The sequence below is a fragment of the Saimiri boliviensis genome, chromosome 8, assembly GCF_048565385.1.
Source record: "Saimiri boliviensis isolate mSaiBol1 chromosome 8, mSaiBol1.pri, whole genome shotgun sequence".
Lineage (NCBI taxonomy): Eukaryota > Metazoa > Chordata > Mammalia > Primates > Cebidae > Saimiri > Saimiri boliviensis.
In genome coordinates this window covers 55207938-55220462 of record NC_133456.1, presented here as the reverse complement: position 1 = coordinate 55220462, position 12525 = coordinate 55207938, and positions in this window count along the sequence as shown.

The following is a 12525-nucleotide window of genomic DNA, read 5'->3' as shown; positions in this document are numbered from 1 at the left end:
AAACAGTAACTTATTTAAGTGCCCATCGCAGTACCATCCCCCTTTAGTCTGAAGCAGTAACATCTCAATTAATCTATTTTAAATTGCTTTGTGATCTCTCATTGTTTTTATATTGGGGTTCAAGTGGGTACCCCCTCTCTGTGATTCACACTCATGTCTCCAAAGCATCTGTCATTCCTCTCCTCCCCTCCACTTACTTGATAATCTACTTTCTAGATAATAACTTTTTTTCAGTTCAAGAAAGTCATATTTGTTCCTCTCAATGGTTAACACGTGTATTCTCTCTGCACTGTTTTTCTAACAAAGCTCTTTTGGATGTCGGGTGATATCCTTTCTCCTCTGGGAAGCTTTCTCTGACCTCCCAAGTGCAGGTACAGACATTCCCAGGAATCTCCCTTCCACCCTGTGCAACTGCTTTCAAATCGATTGATATCGTGTTGCAATTGTTTTCGTGCTTTTCTCCCCAAGTATATTTGATGCTCTTTAGGATAGGAAGCATGTTTGATTGAAGTGTACCCAGAGTACAGAACCCAGGAGGCACCTAATAAACTATACACCAATTACATGGTGGCATGATCTTGAAGTTCACATGCCAAAATGTTCGAGCAGATAATAGTCTGCCTGAAATGGATGGTAACATTGGTAAATGGTAGAAGGTGAGATGGGTTAGGGCAAGCTGGGGTCCATCATGAAAGGTTTTGGTTGTGAGTGGAAGATGCTGCCTAGACCTAGTCCATGACAGTGATCCATCTGAGGTGTCTTGGTGAGAGCGTGGGAGGAATATGACCCTGGCAGCAGTGAGGAGCTTGGCTGGGAGTGAGAAGAAGCTAGAAACCACATGAGAATTATGATGTGGCTGCCACAGTTCAGACTTAAGGCCACGGTGGTCAGGAGCAGGCCTATGGCTGCAGATATGATAAAGAAAGGAATTCATCCTAGAACTGTTGCTTGTGAAAGAATCAAGAGCACTTGATAGAAGAGAGTCAAAGATCATTCCTAGGGGGATCATCCTTTCTTTCACAGGTTCATTGATTTTATTAATTCAACAAACACTGATTGAAGTAGATGGCACTGGTGTATAGCAGAGAATAAAACAGACATGCTCCTTGCCCTCCTGTAAGTAAGGAAGACAGATAATGGATAAGTAAACAAACCAGAAGAAAGAGTGCTTAATATAATCAAGGAATCAACTTCATGAATGAAATTCAATAATTCATGTAAATCACTTGGTACAGTGCTTGGCATGTACTAAAAGCTTAGTAAATACTATCAGGTTCCTCTCCTCCACCAATCCTCTCATGAAAATAAGGGGATCTCCTGTTGTGTCTCATAGCCAATCACAATAATGGCTGCCATATATCAAGCGCCTATTGCATACCGAGTTCTATATCATGGGCTTTGCCTGTACTATATTCTTAAAACCACTTTTGAAAATAGTTACAGCAATCCTTTTTCAGATAAGGAATCAGAAGCTGAAAGAAGTTAATTTTCAAAAATTTCCAGCCCTAGTAAACAGAAAACCTTAGCTGTGCTTATCTCACAAATCGTCTTCCCTTTCCATTGTCACAATATGGTTGCTGTCAACCAGTGTTTTGACCATCTGCTTTATGGTGGATCTGATGGGCTCTTTAAACTTAGCTATCCATTCAGGTAACTGACAGAACATTCAGGTAATAAGGAGCAAATGGAAGCAATTACATATGGCTCAACTATCCACATCCAGGCATGGACAACTGTATGGTTTTTTTTCTGATTTCCAACGTGTATCTTTGAACTGAGATGACATTTAAATAGTCATTTAGTGACTCTTTGAGCAAAGTGTTTATTTCTGTATTTTTGGAACTCTTATACCATAGAGCAGGCGTCCCCAAACTTTTTACACAGGGGGCCAGTTCACTGTCCCTCAGACCGTTGGAGGGCCGCCGCATACTGTGCTCCTCTCACTGACCACCAATGAAAGAGGTGCCCCTTCCTGAAGTGCGGCAGGGGGCCGGATAAATGGCCTCAGGGGGCCGCATGCGACCCGCAGGCGGTAGTTTGGGGACGCCTGTCATAGAGCATCTACAGTATTGTTCAAGTCAAATTCTGAGTGCCTACAATGTTAGGACAAAGAGTGTAGGCTCTGTTGAAGTCCTGTCTTTAGGAGACTGTGAAATTGAGCAAGTCACTTAATGCATTCTAAACCACGTTTAGGTATTTATAAAGTTGGAACAAATAGGATTATAACAGAAACTATCTCATAGAATGTATTTGGGATTTAATGAGTAAAAATGAAGTATATTCTTGTGGCAATTTTGCATTTAGCAATGTCTGGAGACATTTTTGATTGTCACTACTTGGGGAATGCTGCTGGTGTCTAGTGAGCAGAAACTGAAGATGCTGCTAAATATTACCGCATTGCAGAAGACAACCCCCTCAACAAAGAATTATCCAGTCCAAAGCATCACTAGTGCCAGGTTGAGACACCCTGATGTATATCCTAGGAATGCTTGGAAAAATCCCCTTGGAAACACAGATTCACGATACCCAGATGAAAATACATCTAGGGTGTTGACTAAATATTTCACTTTTCATCTAAATATTTTGAAGTCATGAAAAGAATATTTCCATTAGTCCATTTGGGATGTGGTGTGGGGTGGTAAACTTCTTTGTCAGTTGTTTAAGGGTTTCACGAAGCTGAATTTGCATCAGACTCTAAGCTCTGTTTCTTTCATTTCAGGAGTGGCTCACCATATAACATCACTTTGGGAATGGAGGTTTATTTATTTTTGTGTAACTTAAAAGCATCTTGAATTATTAAACCAGTTATTTTCCAGGCCTGCAAATGTTTTCAGCACATCGCCCTGTTTCCCTGAGTCAGCACATAGTATATTGTGTCTTGGAAGACTTCTCTCAAAACCATTTCCTTAAGACGTTGGTATTTTTCTTCTGGATTGTTATATTTGGGGTGCGCATTCTGACCAAAGAGGGCATGTTTCTCCCAGATCTCCTCATTCAAGGCCCTGTTGGGAATTCTGGTCAGGGTGAAAAGGGTACACACCATAATTTTCAGGCTAAAGAGAATCTTAAGGGGTCATTTAATATTTTCCCCTGATGCACTGGACTCTTGCTTACTTCCAGCTAGCAGCCAAACCATAAGGTAAATCTTCCAACTCACATTTTATGAGACAATAAGAGTACTTTGAATTACAACTAAAAAGTTCCTTTTCTGCTTCAGAGCCAAATGCTTTTACAAGAGGCAGAAAAAAAAAAGAAAAAAAACGGCTCAAGTCAAACTGATGAAAACCAGTCAAAATATGTCCTTGTTGTGGCGATACAGTGCTCCTGGCTGATTCCAAAACACAGAAGGCGTCTTCAGGCACCACACTCCACACTGACTGAACTAGATTTCTGTGTCAACTGCTTGAAAGCTGCAGTCCTGCACCACACATTTCCTGAGAATATTATTGAAAATTATTAGACCTGTTTTGTTCATTATCAGAAAGCTGAAAAATGACTTGTAAACAGAGGCTGAAAGCTTTCTACAAGCCAGTACAGGCTGACTTTTAAATAAAGCTCTTGCATCTATCATTCTGGGGCTAAAGCCTCAGGGAAGTTATCCTTCATAGTAACTCCGTGGAAATTTCTGTTGAAATCCATGGCCCCTCTAGGGATAGTTAGACCCCCTTCCCATCTAAGTTTGTTCACTTAATATGCACTCATCTCATATGATTTTCTTTTAAGGAGCAAATATGTTGATTCTTAATTTTTATTTCAAACAATATTTACTCGTGTAGAAGCAAGAAAATGATTTTCCCCTCCTAATTCTGCATAAGGAAATCATGCAGTTACACCCCATGAGAACTGAAAAGGACATAGCTCATCAGCCAACTGTTTCATAGATGCAGAGAGGCTCCTAAGATACTCAGACTAATTATGCCTGAATGAGGAATAACGGAACCCAGCCAAAGATCTTTGTGCTGTAATAAACATGGCACCCAAGATCTTACTGATGTTAACTGTTCTCTTTGTTGTTTTCATCTGAGACTAGACTGTCCAGCTCTTATTTCTCCTGATATTTCTAACAGTTCATTAATAATCCCTGTCCCCCTCTCCCCCATTTGACTTTGAAGAACCTGAATTCATCTAAGCTTTGATTAGTGGTAATTATTTACCTGTCAGATCCCAGCTGGAGTGCATCACCAAAGCTGAGTCACATAGCTTTGCTTCCTGTGACTGCTTTAAAACAATTAAATCAGAGAAGCACCTGTGTAAATATGTAATACTTGGCGATAAGAAAATGATCAGGCAATGAAGCCTGAGCTGAACTCGTGAAAAATACTGAATATTTCTCCCTCGGGCTTTTTACACATCCCTTTAAGCATTTCTGATCTCAAGAACAAGGTCAGGTTATTTTCCCACCCTTCCTACACCTTGTTTGTTTGGAAAATGTGGCTAATCTAATATCTCTAGATTTGGTTTGTTTGCAAGCATTAAAATTTTAAGGGAATCATCTCATGTGTAAGCTGAAAGAGGTTGAAATAGGGTGAAACACTAACTAGTAATTTTCTTTTTCAGTCAAAATGCAGAACTCAACAGATAAACTCACAATTGAAACTCATTTTAGACAATGATATCTGTCCTTAAATTGTATTTAGGACTTCTGTGGTGGGATTCCAAGGGTAGGATCATGGAAAGAGCAAGAGCTTTGTAGTCAGATAAACCAGGGATTTGAATCATCCCTTTACCACCTAGTAGCTATGTGACCTTTAGCACATTTTGAGTCTAGGTTCCAAATCTGGTTAAAAAAAATGTGTGTGTGTGTGTGTGTGTGTGTGTGTGTGTGTATATATATATATATATATATATATATATATATATTTAATTCCTAACCATATCTACCATGCCATGTCACATATAAAGTGCTGAGCTCTCTGCCTGCTAAGCAGACATCCATTCTGCTCCTACTTCAGAATAATAGACCAGAAAATCTGTCCTCTTCAGCGAGCCACAGTCTTAAATCATTGGTGATTTTTTAAAGTTGCTTTTCGGTGGAGAACAGTTAGCAGTAAGTGATACTGCCAGAAAGCCATTCTAAAATTTCCTTCTTTTCTGTCAAATAGTACTCTGCTCTACTTTTGGCATTTGTTCCTTCTTTAATAGAAATTCCTGTCGACTAAACATAGAAAAGATCTTTTCAGTTCTATTTTTGGACATAGAAAAATACTAACCCTACCTGACTATCAATTGCTTAGGTTTTTGCTGTTTCAATCTGAAAATTTTTGGCAGAAGGGTGTTCCTTGGGTGGGACTTTATGGACCACTGCTGTGGTATTCCTTTTGCATTTATGGGGCATCACTTCACGCAAAGGTTAAAGGCCCGCTTCGTTACTTTCTAAACTCTGTGATCTTGGACAAGTTATTCTTTGTGCTTCGATTTCTTCAACTGCAAAATAGAAATGGGAATAACTAATGGGTAGGATTATTCAGAGAATTCAGTGGGTTATGTGTAAAGGACTTAGAATAGTGATTTGAACAGAGACAATAGTCAATAATTTTATTTATTTTTACACTTTGGATTCAGGGGTACATATGTGCTTGTTTGTTACATGAGTATATTGCATATTGGTGGGGATTGGGCTTCTACTAGAACCATTACCCAAATGGTGAATATTGTATCTAGTAGGTAATTTTTCAACTCTCACCCCTAACCCTCCTCACTTTTGGAGTCCCAGTGTTCGTTATTTCCATCTTTCTGTCCATATATACCCATTGTTTAGCTCCCATTTATAAGTGAGAACATGTGATATTTGGTTTTGTTTCCGAGTTAGTTCAGTTAGGATAACAGTCTCCATAACCATCTATGTTGCTGCAAAGAGCACGATTTCATTCTTTCTTATTGTTGCATAGTGTTCTATGCAACAATAAATTGCATAAATATGTATACCATATTTTCTTTAGTCAACCATTGATGAACACTTAGGTTGTTTGCCATTGTGAATAATGCTGTGATGAATATAAAAATACGGGTGTCTTTTTGACAATGTGTTTATCTTTTGATAATAATTATCTTTGATAATTTCTTTATCTTTTTGATAATTTATTCACCTTTGGGCAGATACCCAGTAGTGGGACTGCTGCATCAAATGCTAGTTCTGTTTTTAGTTCTTTGAGAAATCTCCAAGCTATTTTCCATAGAAGTTGAACTAATTTACATTCCCACCAGCAATGTATATGTGTGACCTTTTCTCCATATCCATGTCAACATTGACAGTAACAAATAAATGTTAGTTGTAGTTGTGGTTGCCATTATTATTGAGACAAATGTTGGCAGCTAATGAGTTGGTCTTATGGAAAGAGCTAGTGTGCTCAGCACAGCATTCAATCTCCCAGTCTTCCCAAGTCAAAAAAGCCACTGCTAAAAATGTTATCCTCTTTCATAAAAGTCATTTTTAGTTTCATTTAGTTTTAATGCAAAGTTCTATTTGTGGTTGCTGAATATGACAGTGAAAAGTGAGAAAGACTTGTATGAAATATTACTGTTATTTCTACAGGCAGGTCCAATTGCATTTGGACCTTGACTCTAAAATTAATCACTGACCTCAAGTTGATACACTTGTAAGGGAATAAACAGTAGAAAGTTATAAAAAGTTGGATTTATTTACTATCACTTTTTAAATGAATATTTTGAACAGCAGTATGCAAGGTTTGAGGATATAAACCTGTCTCTTGCTGACTTGAGCATCTAAGTTGCCCACAGTTACCTGACTTTTTTGTCACTTTGATGGTATCTTCTGTTTTTAGTGAGCCCTTTGCTTGTTTTACTAGTGTAAAACATAAGCATCCTAAACACCCCAAAATTTCCTGAGGCCAAAAGATATACATTAAGCTGTGACAGCAGCACTAATACAGATTTGTAGGAGGCTGTGAAAAGAGTTTTAAATGTAAAATATTAAGAAGGATCACTCTTCTGGGAGTGCATGCTTTCACCTTCTAATCTTTTAAGCAAACTGATCAGTACTAAATGAAAAGATGTGGTGGGATGAATTGCTTCAGAATAGAAAAAGCACTTTGAATGATTAAGCTTCCTACACATCTTAAAATAAATTTACTCTGAAATTCCCATTAGATCCCATTGAATTCACAGGGCAATATGGTTTCCTTGTTTTGTTTAACAGCTATACATTTCCAAGGGTGTTAACGACTCATTGTGCTGGATCTGAGCTTTAATATTCTCTTCTCTTATTACTTATCTAGTCTGTTGATTAACTCTGTATATCAATATACCATTGTTCAGTTGAGTAGTCTGTATTATAAGCATCTCGACACCATAAAAATCTAAGCAGAGGCCGGGTGCGGTGGCTCAAGCCTGTAATCCCAGCACTTTGGGAGGCTGAGGCGGGTGGATAACGAGGTCGAGAGATCGAGACCATCCTGGTCAACATGGTGAAACCCCGTCTCTACTAAAAAAAATACAAAAAATTAGCTTGGCATGGTGGCTTGTGCCTGTAATCCCAGCTACTCAGGAGGCTGAGGCAGGAGAATTGCCTGAACCCAGGAGGCGGAGGTTGCGGTGAGCCGAGATTGCACCATTGCACTCCAGCCTGGGCAACAAGAGCGAAACTCCGTCTCAAAAAAAAAAAAAAAAATTAAGCAGAGAAAGAGATGGTGCACTGATAAACTTAAGTGCATGTGCTGAACTACTGAAATATATCTTCTCTTTCTGCACTTCCAATGCCACAGTTTAAACACCAAAATGTTCTTTCTGTGATTTCATCAACATATAATTCTTTACATTTGGGTTGCTTTTCATAAACATTGATCCATTTCTTTGTAGGAAATTGAAGAAATCATTCTAATTCCACATTTTGGACACTATAATTAACCTGGAATATTTTCATCTGGTTTAAATATTCTGCCAACACCTCTTGCACCTTACTTCCTGGTCAATTCCCCCACTTAAATTCTGCAGCTGCAAACTGTCAGGCTGCTATTGATTCTGTCTCCTTGCTAAAGGTTACTAACTTCATCAACAGTAATGCTATAAATTACATCTGTTAAGATTCTCTTATTCCTTGCTGCTAGCTCACAACGTACCTTTGCTTTCTGGCTGCTTAATATTGTTGACATTCATTTTGCCTGTCATTCTACAGAGACTGTAGAACTGAATTATTACTGGATACTATCACCAATTTGACACACTTTCAGCTTCTGGACCATGAGCTGAAACCAAAAATCTGACGTTTTTGGCAACAAAACCTACAGTGTATTATCTTTTGTCCAAAGAGGCTTTCAAATAATGAAAGCATGACTACAGCTGTTGAATCTTATTCCAAATTTCTTTCTGCTTTCCTTCACCCATGCACCCATGACATTCAGATGCATAGACTTGGGATAACATTCTTAGTTTTTATTCAGAAATAAAAAGAAGGGTTGTTAAAGATCTGTATAAGGGAGCCAGGTGCAGTGGCTCACGCCTGTAATCCCAGCACTTTGGGAAGCCGAGGCAGGTGAATCATGAGGTCAGGAGTTCAAGATCAGCCTGGTTATCATAGTAAAACCCCATCTCTACTAAAAATACAAAAATCAGCTGGGTGTGGTGGCATGCACATGTAATCCCAGCTACTCAGGAGGCTGAGGCAGGAGAATCACTTGAACCGGGGAGCCAGAGGTTGCAGTGAGTGGAGACTGCCATTGCACTCTAGCCTGGGTGACAGAGTAAGACTCTGTCTCAAAAAAAAAAAAAAATCTGTATAAGGAAAAATTAAATGAAACACCATGGCATTAATATGAGCTAGAAGATTATAGATTCGTAGATCTCAGCTGATATGCTGCAAACTTTTCACAGGTTTGGCACCTAATTGGGAACAGTCTGTGCGGTTTTCTTTTCATACCACTGAGGTTATTTGCTGTCGTGACAACTGTCACTAATTATGTTTGAGCTGGTCATGCAGCATGCTCATGCAGCATGGTGGTGGTGGTGAAGCTGAAACTGGGAGTAGGAAAGGAGAGACACAGAATGGCTCAAATCTGAAACAAAATAAAAATTTAAAAGATGTATGACATCAAAGATGTATGGGTAGAAATCTATAGTATCTTTTCCCTAGAAGGGTATAAATATGCACACATTATTAATTTATTGAAGAATAATTTACATTGGACAAAATCAACGTACCTATTTTAAGTGTCCAGCTTAAGTTTTGATGTATGTATACATATGTGTAATGATCACTAAAATCAAGACACATAAAATTCCCAATTCACTAAACTATTATCTTTTGTTTCTGCCCAGGCAACCTTCCACCCCAACCCCAGCTGCCATTATATTTTCTATCAATAAAGACTAGAATTACCTGTTTTAGATCTTCAAACAAATTGAGTCATGTGATATGTACTTTTTTTGAGATTGATCATTTTTACTCAGCAAAATATTTTTAAGATTCATTCATATTGTGTTCCACAATTGTTCATACATAAGTAGACAAGCAGTCTGTATAGCAGACATACATTTTTATTTTTCTTGGGCTCATACCTAGAAAAGGAGTTGATGGGTTATATGATACGTATAAGAAACTACCAAATTGTATTCTTAAGATGTTTATACTATTTTACCCTCTCATTACCCACATACGACATTTCCAGGAGTCCTAAATCCTCTCCAAATCTTGGTAATATCTTTTTTTGTTTTAGCTATTTTAGTGGGTGTGTTGTGGTATCTCATTGTGATTTACAATGCATTTCTATGGTGACTATGATGTTGAGTATCTTTTTGTGTTTACTGACCCTTATATTCTTTTGTGAAGTATATGTTCAAATATTTTACTTATCTTAAAAATTTGGTTGTCTTTTTTTATTATTGAGTTATAAAAGTTCTTCTTATAGTCCAGATACAACTCTATAATGTGCATTGTGAATATTTTCTTTCAATCTTTGACTTGACATCTTATTTTTTAATTGTGCTTTGTCAGTAGCAAAAGTTTTTGCTTTTGAGGAAGTCCAATTCATCAATTTGGTCTTTTTTGGTTAGTACTTCTTATGTTCTAAGAAATCCATTATGGCAAGTCATAAAGTTTTATAGGTTTAGGTTGTTTACATTTGGTTCCATGATCTGTGTCTAGTTTACTTTTTGTGTGTGTTAAGAGGTAGGAACCAAAGTTAATCTTTTCCAATACAGTCTCATCGTTATAGCACTAATGGTTGAAAAGACTATACTTTCCTTTCTTTTCTATTCAAGTTTACTGACCTTTTTCTTCTGCAATATTGAACTGTTATTGCAATTATCTTGTGAATTTTTCACTTCATATATTATATTTTTCTGCTTTAGAAGTTTCACTAGATTCTTTTTTTTACAGTTCCCATTTCTCTCATTGCATTTATGCTTTGTACACATACGTAAACTACTGATAGCTGTTTTAAAGTTCTTGTCAACTAATTCCATCATCTCTGTCACTTCTGGGCCTCTTTCTGTTGATGCATTTTTCTCCTGGTTATGGAAAGGTGGTTTTTCCTTAATTCCTTATGTGTCTAGTAATTTTTAAATTGGATGTTGCTGCACATTGTGAGTGTTACAGTATTGATTATCTGGATTTAGCTGTGCTCCTTTAAAGAGCATCATGCTTTCTTCTAGCAAGCATGTAAATTTCACGTGGATTAGCTTAATCATTTGATATTTCTAAAAAGTTTTATTAGAACAGGTACAGAGTGTGGCAGTCCCCCCTTATCTATAGGGAATACTTTTCAAGATCCCCTGTGGATGCCTGAAACTGATAACAGTACAGAATCTGATTGCTATTGATTGGAGTGCCTCCCTGTACATGTCTTACACCCACAAATGTAATGCCTTTTCTATCTTAACTAAGTGCTTTTCAGGAACTGTGGTGGTAACTTTTGCAGTTTAATGTGTGACAGCAAAACTAGCAAATATCTTTTTCCTTCTTCACAATTCCATGGATAGAAGATGTGTTCTTACTGTAGATGTCAGCAGCCTCAGCATATGACTGTTTTTCCCTTATTAAGTCAAGAACTTTCACATTTTCACTTAAAGGAAGTACTTTGTGGCTTCTCTTTGGCATATCCAAATTGCCAGCATCACTGTTCTTGCAAGTGGGGGCTGTTATTAAAGGAAACAAGGGTTACTTGTGTATAAGCACTGTGATACTGCCAGTCATTCTGATAACCTAAGTGGCCAATGGGAGGGGAGCATACACATCATGGACATACCGGACAAAGGAATGATTCATGCTCTGGGTGGGCCAAAGTGGGATGGCTTGAAATTTGGTTAGGCTACTCAGAACAGTGTACAATTTAAAATTTATGAATTGTTTATTTCTGAGATTTTCCATGGAGTATTTTTGGACTGAAGTTGACTGAGGATAACTGAAGTTGCAGGAAGTAAGACTGTGGATAAGGGGGAGGTACTGTAGTTTTTATCGTAGGGACAATTTTGCATTACTACTAACGCATGGATATTTTGGAGTCTCTGCTAAATGATGCATGAATTCAATAATGTGTCTCAACTTTGGCTGGAGCTTGAATAGATTTAAGTTCAGAAGGAGATCTGGTAGTTGTTCAGTTTATAGTTTTTTAGTAATTATCTTTCCAAGTAGCTGTTCTTTGGCTTGTGAAGTCTTACCCTGTATAGTTTCATAATCAGCCAGAATCTCAAGAACATCCTTGTGCATACTCTTTCATTTTTATTTTTGAGACAGAGTCTCGCTTTGTCACTCAGGCTAGAATGCTGTGGTGCGATCTTGGCTTGCCGTAACCTCTGCCCTCCCGGGTTCAAGTGATTTTTGTGCCTCAGGCTTCTGAGTAGCTAGGATTATAGGTATCTTCCACCATGCCTGGCTAATTTCTGTATTTTTAGTAGAGACAGGGTTTCACCAGTTTGGCCAGGCTGGCCTTAAACTCCTGACCTCAAGTAATCCACCCACCTTGGCCTCTCAAAGTGCTGGGATTACAGGGGTGAGCCATGGCAACTGCCTCCCTTTTGTGTATTTCTTGAGCTCTTTTTCTACATATCTCCTTGCTTTCTTTTACTCTGCCTACAAATTCCAGTCATTTCAGCTTTCCCAATATCAGTCCCTGTCTCCTCTATTAGGTGAAGCAACATGTTTCACCTAGGTTTTCCTTCCCAGAGTAGCAGTCCAGACAGCATCTCTAGGCAAAAATCAGGCCGATTGTAGACATCACCTAATTTCCTCCCTTTTTCTCAGGGGCCATAGTTTTGTGCTGCCTGTTGTCCAAAAACAGTGGCTTCCATACATTCCATCCAGTTATCTAATTGTTTATGATAGATGAGCTTTTTAATGCCAGTTAGCCCGTTATGGCCAGAAGCAGAATAAGTATGTGTATGTATGTGTACATAGGTGTCTGTGTGTGTGTGTGTGTGTATACACACACATACACACACACACACATATATATATATATATATATATATATAATTTTTTTGAGATGGAGTCTCACTCAGTTGCCTAGGCTGGAGTGCAGTAGTATCTTCTTGGCTCACTGCAACCTCTACCTCTCAGGTTCAAGAGATTCTCCA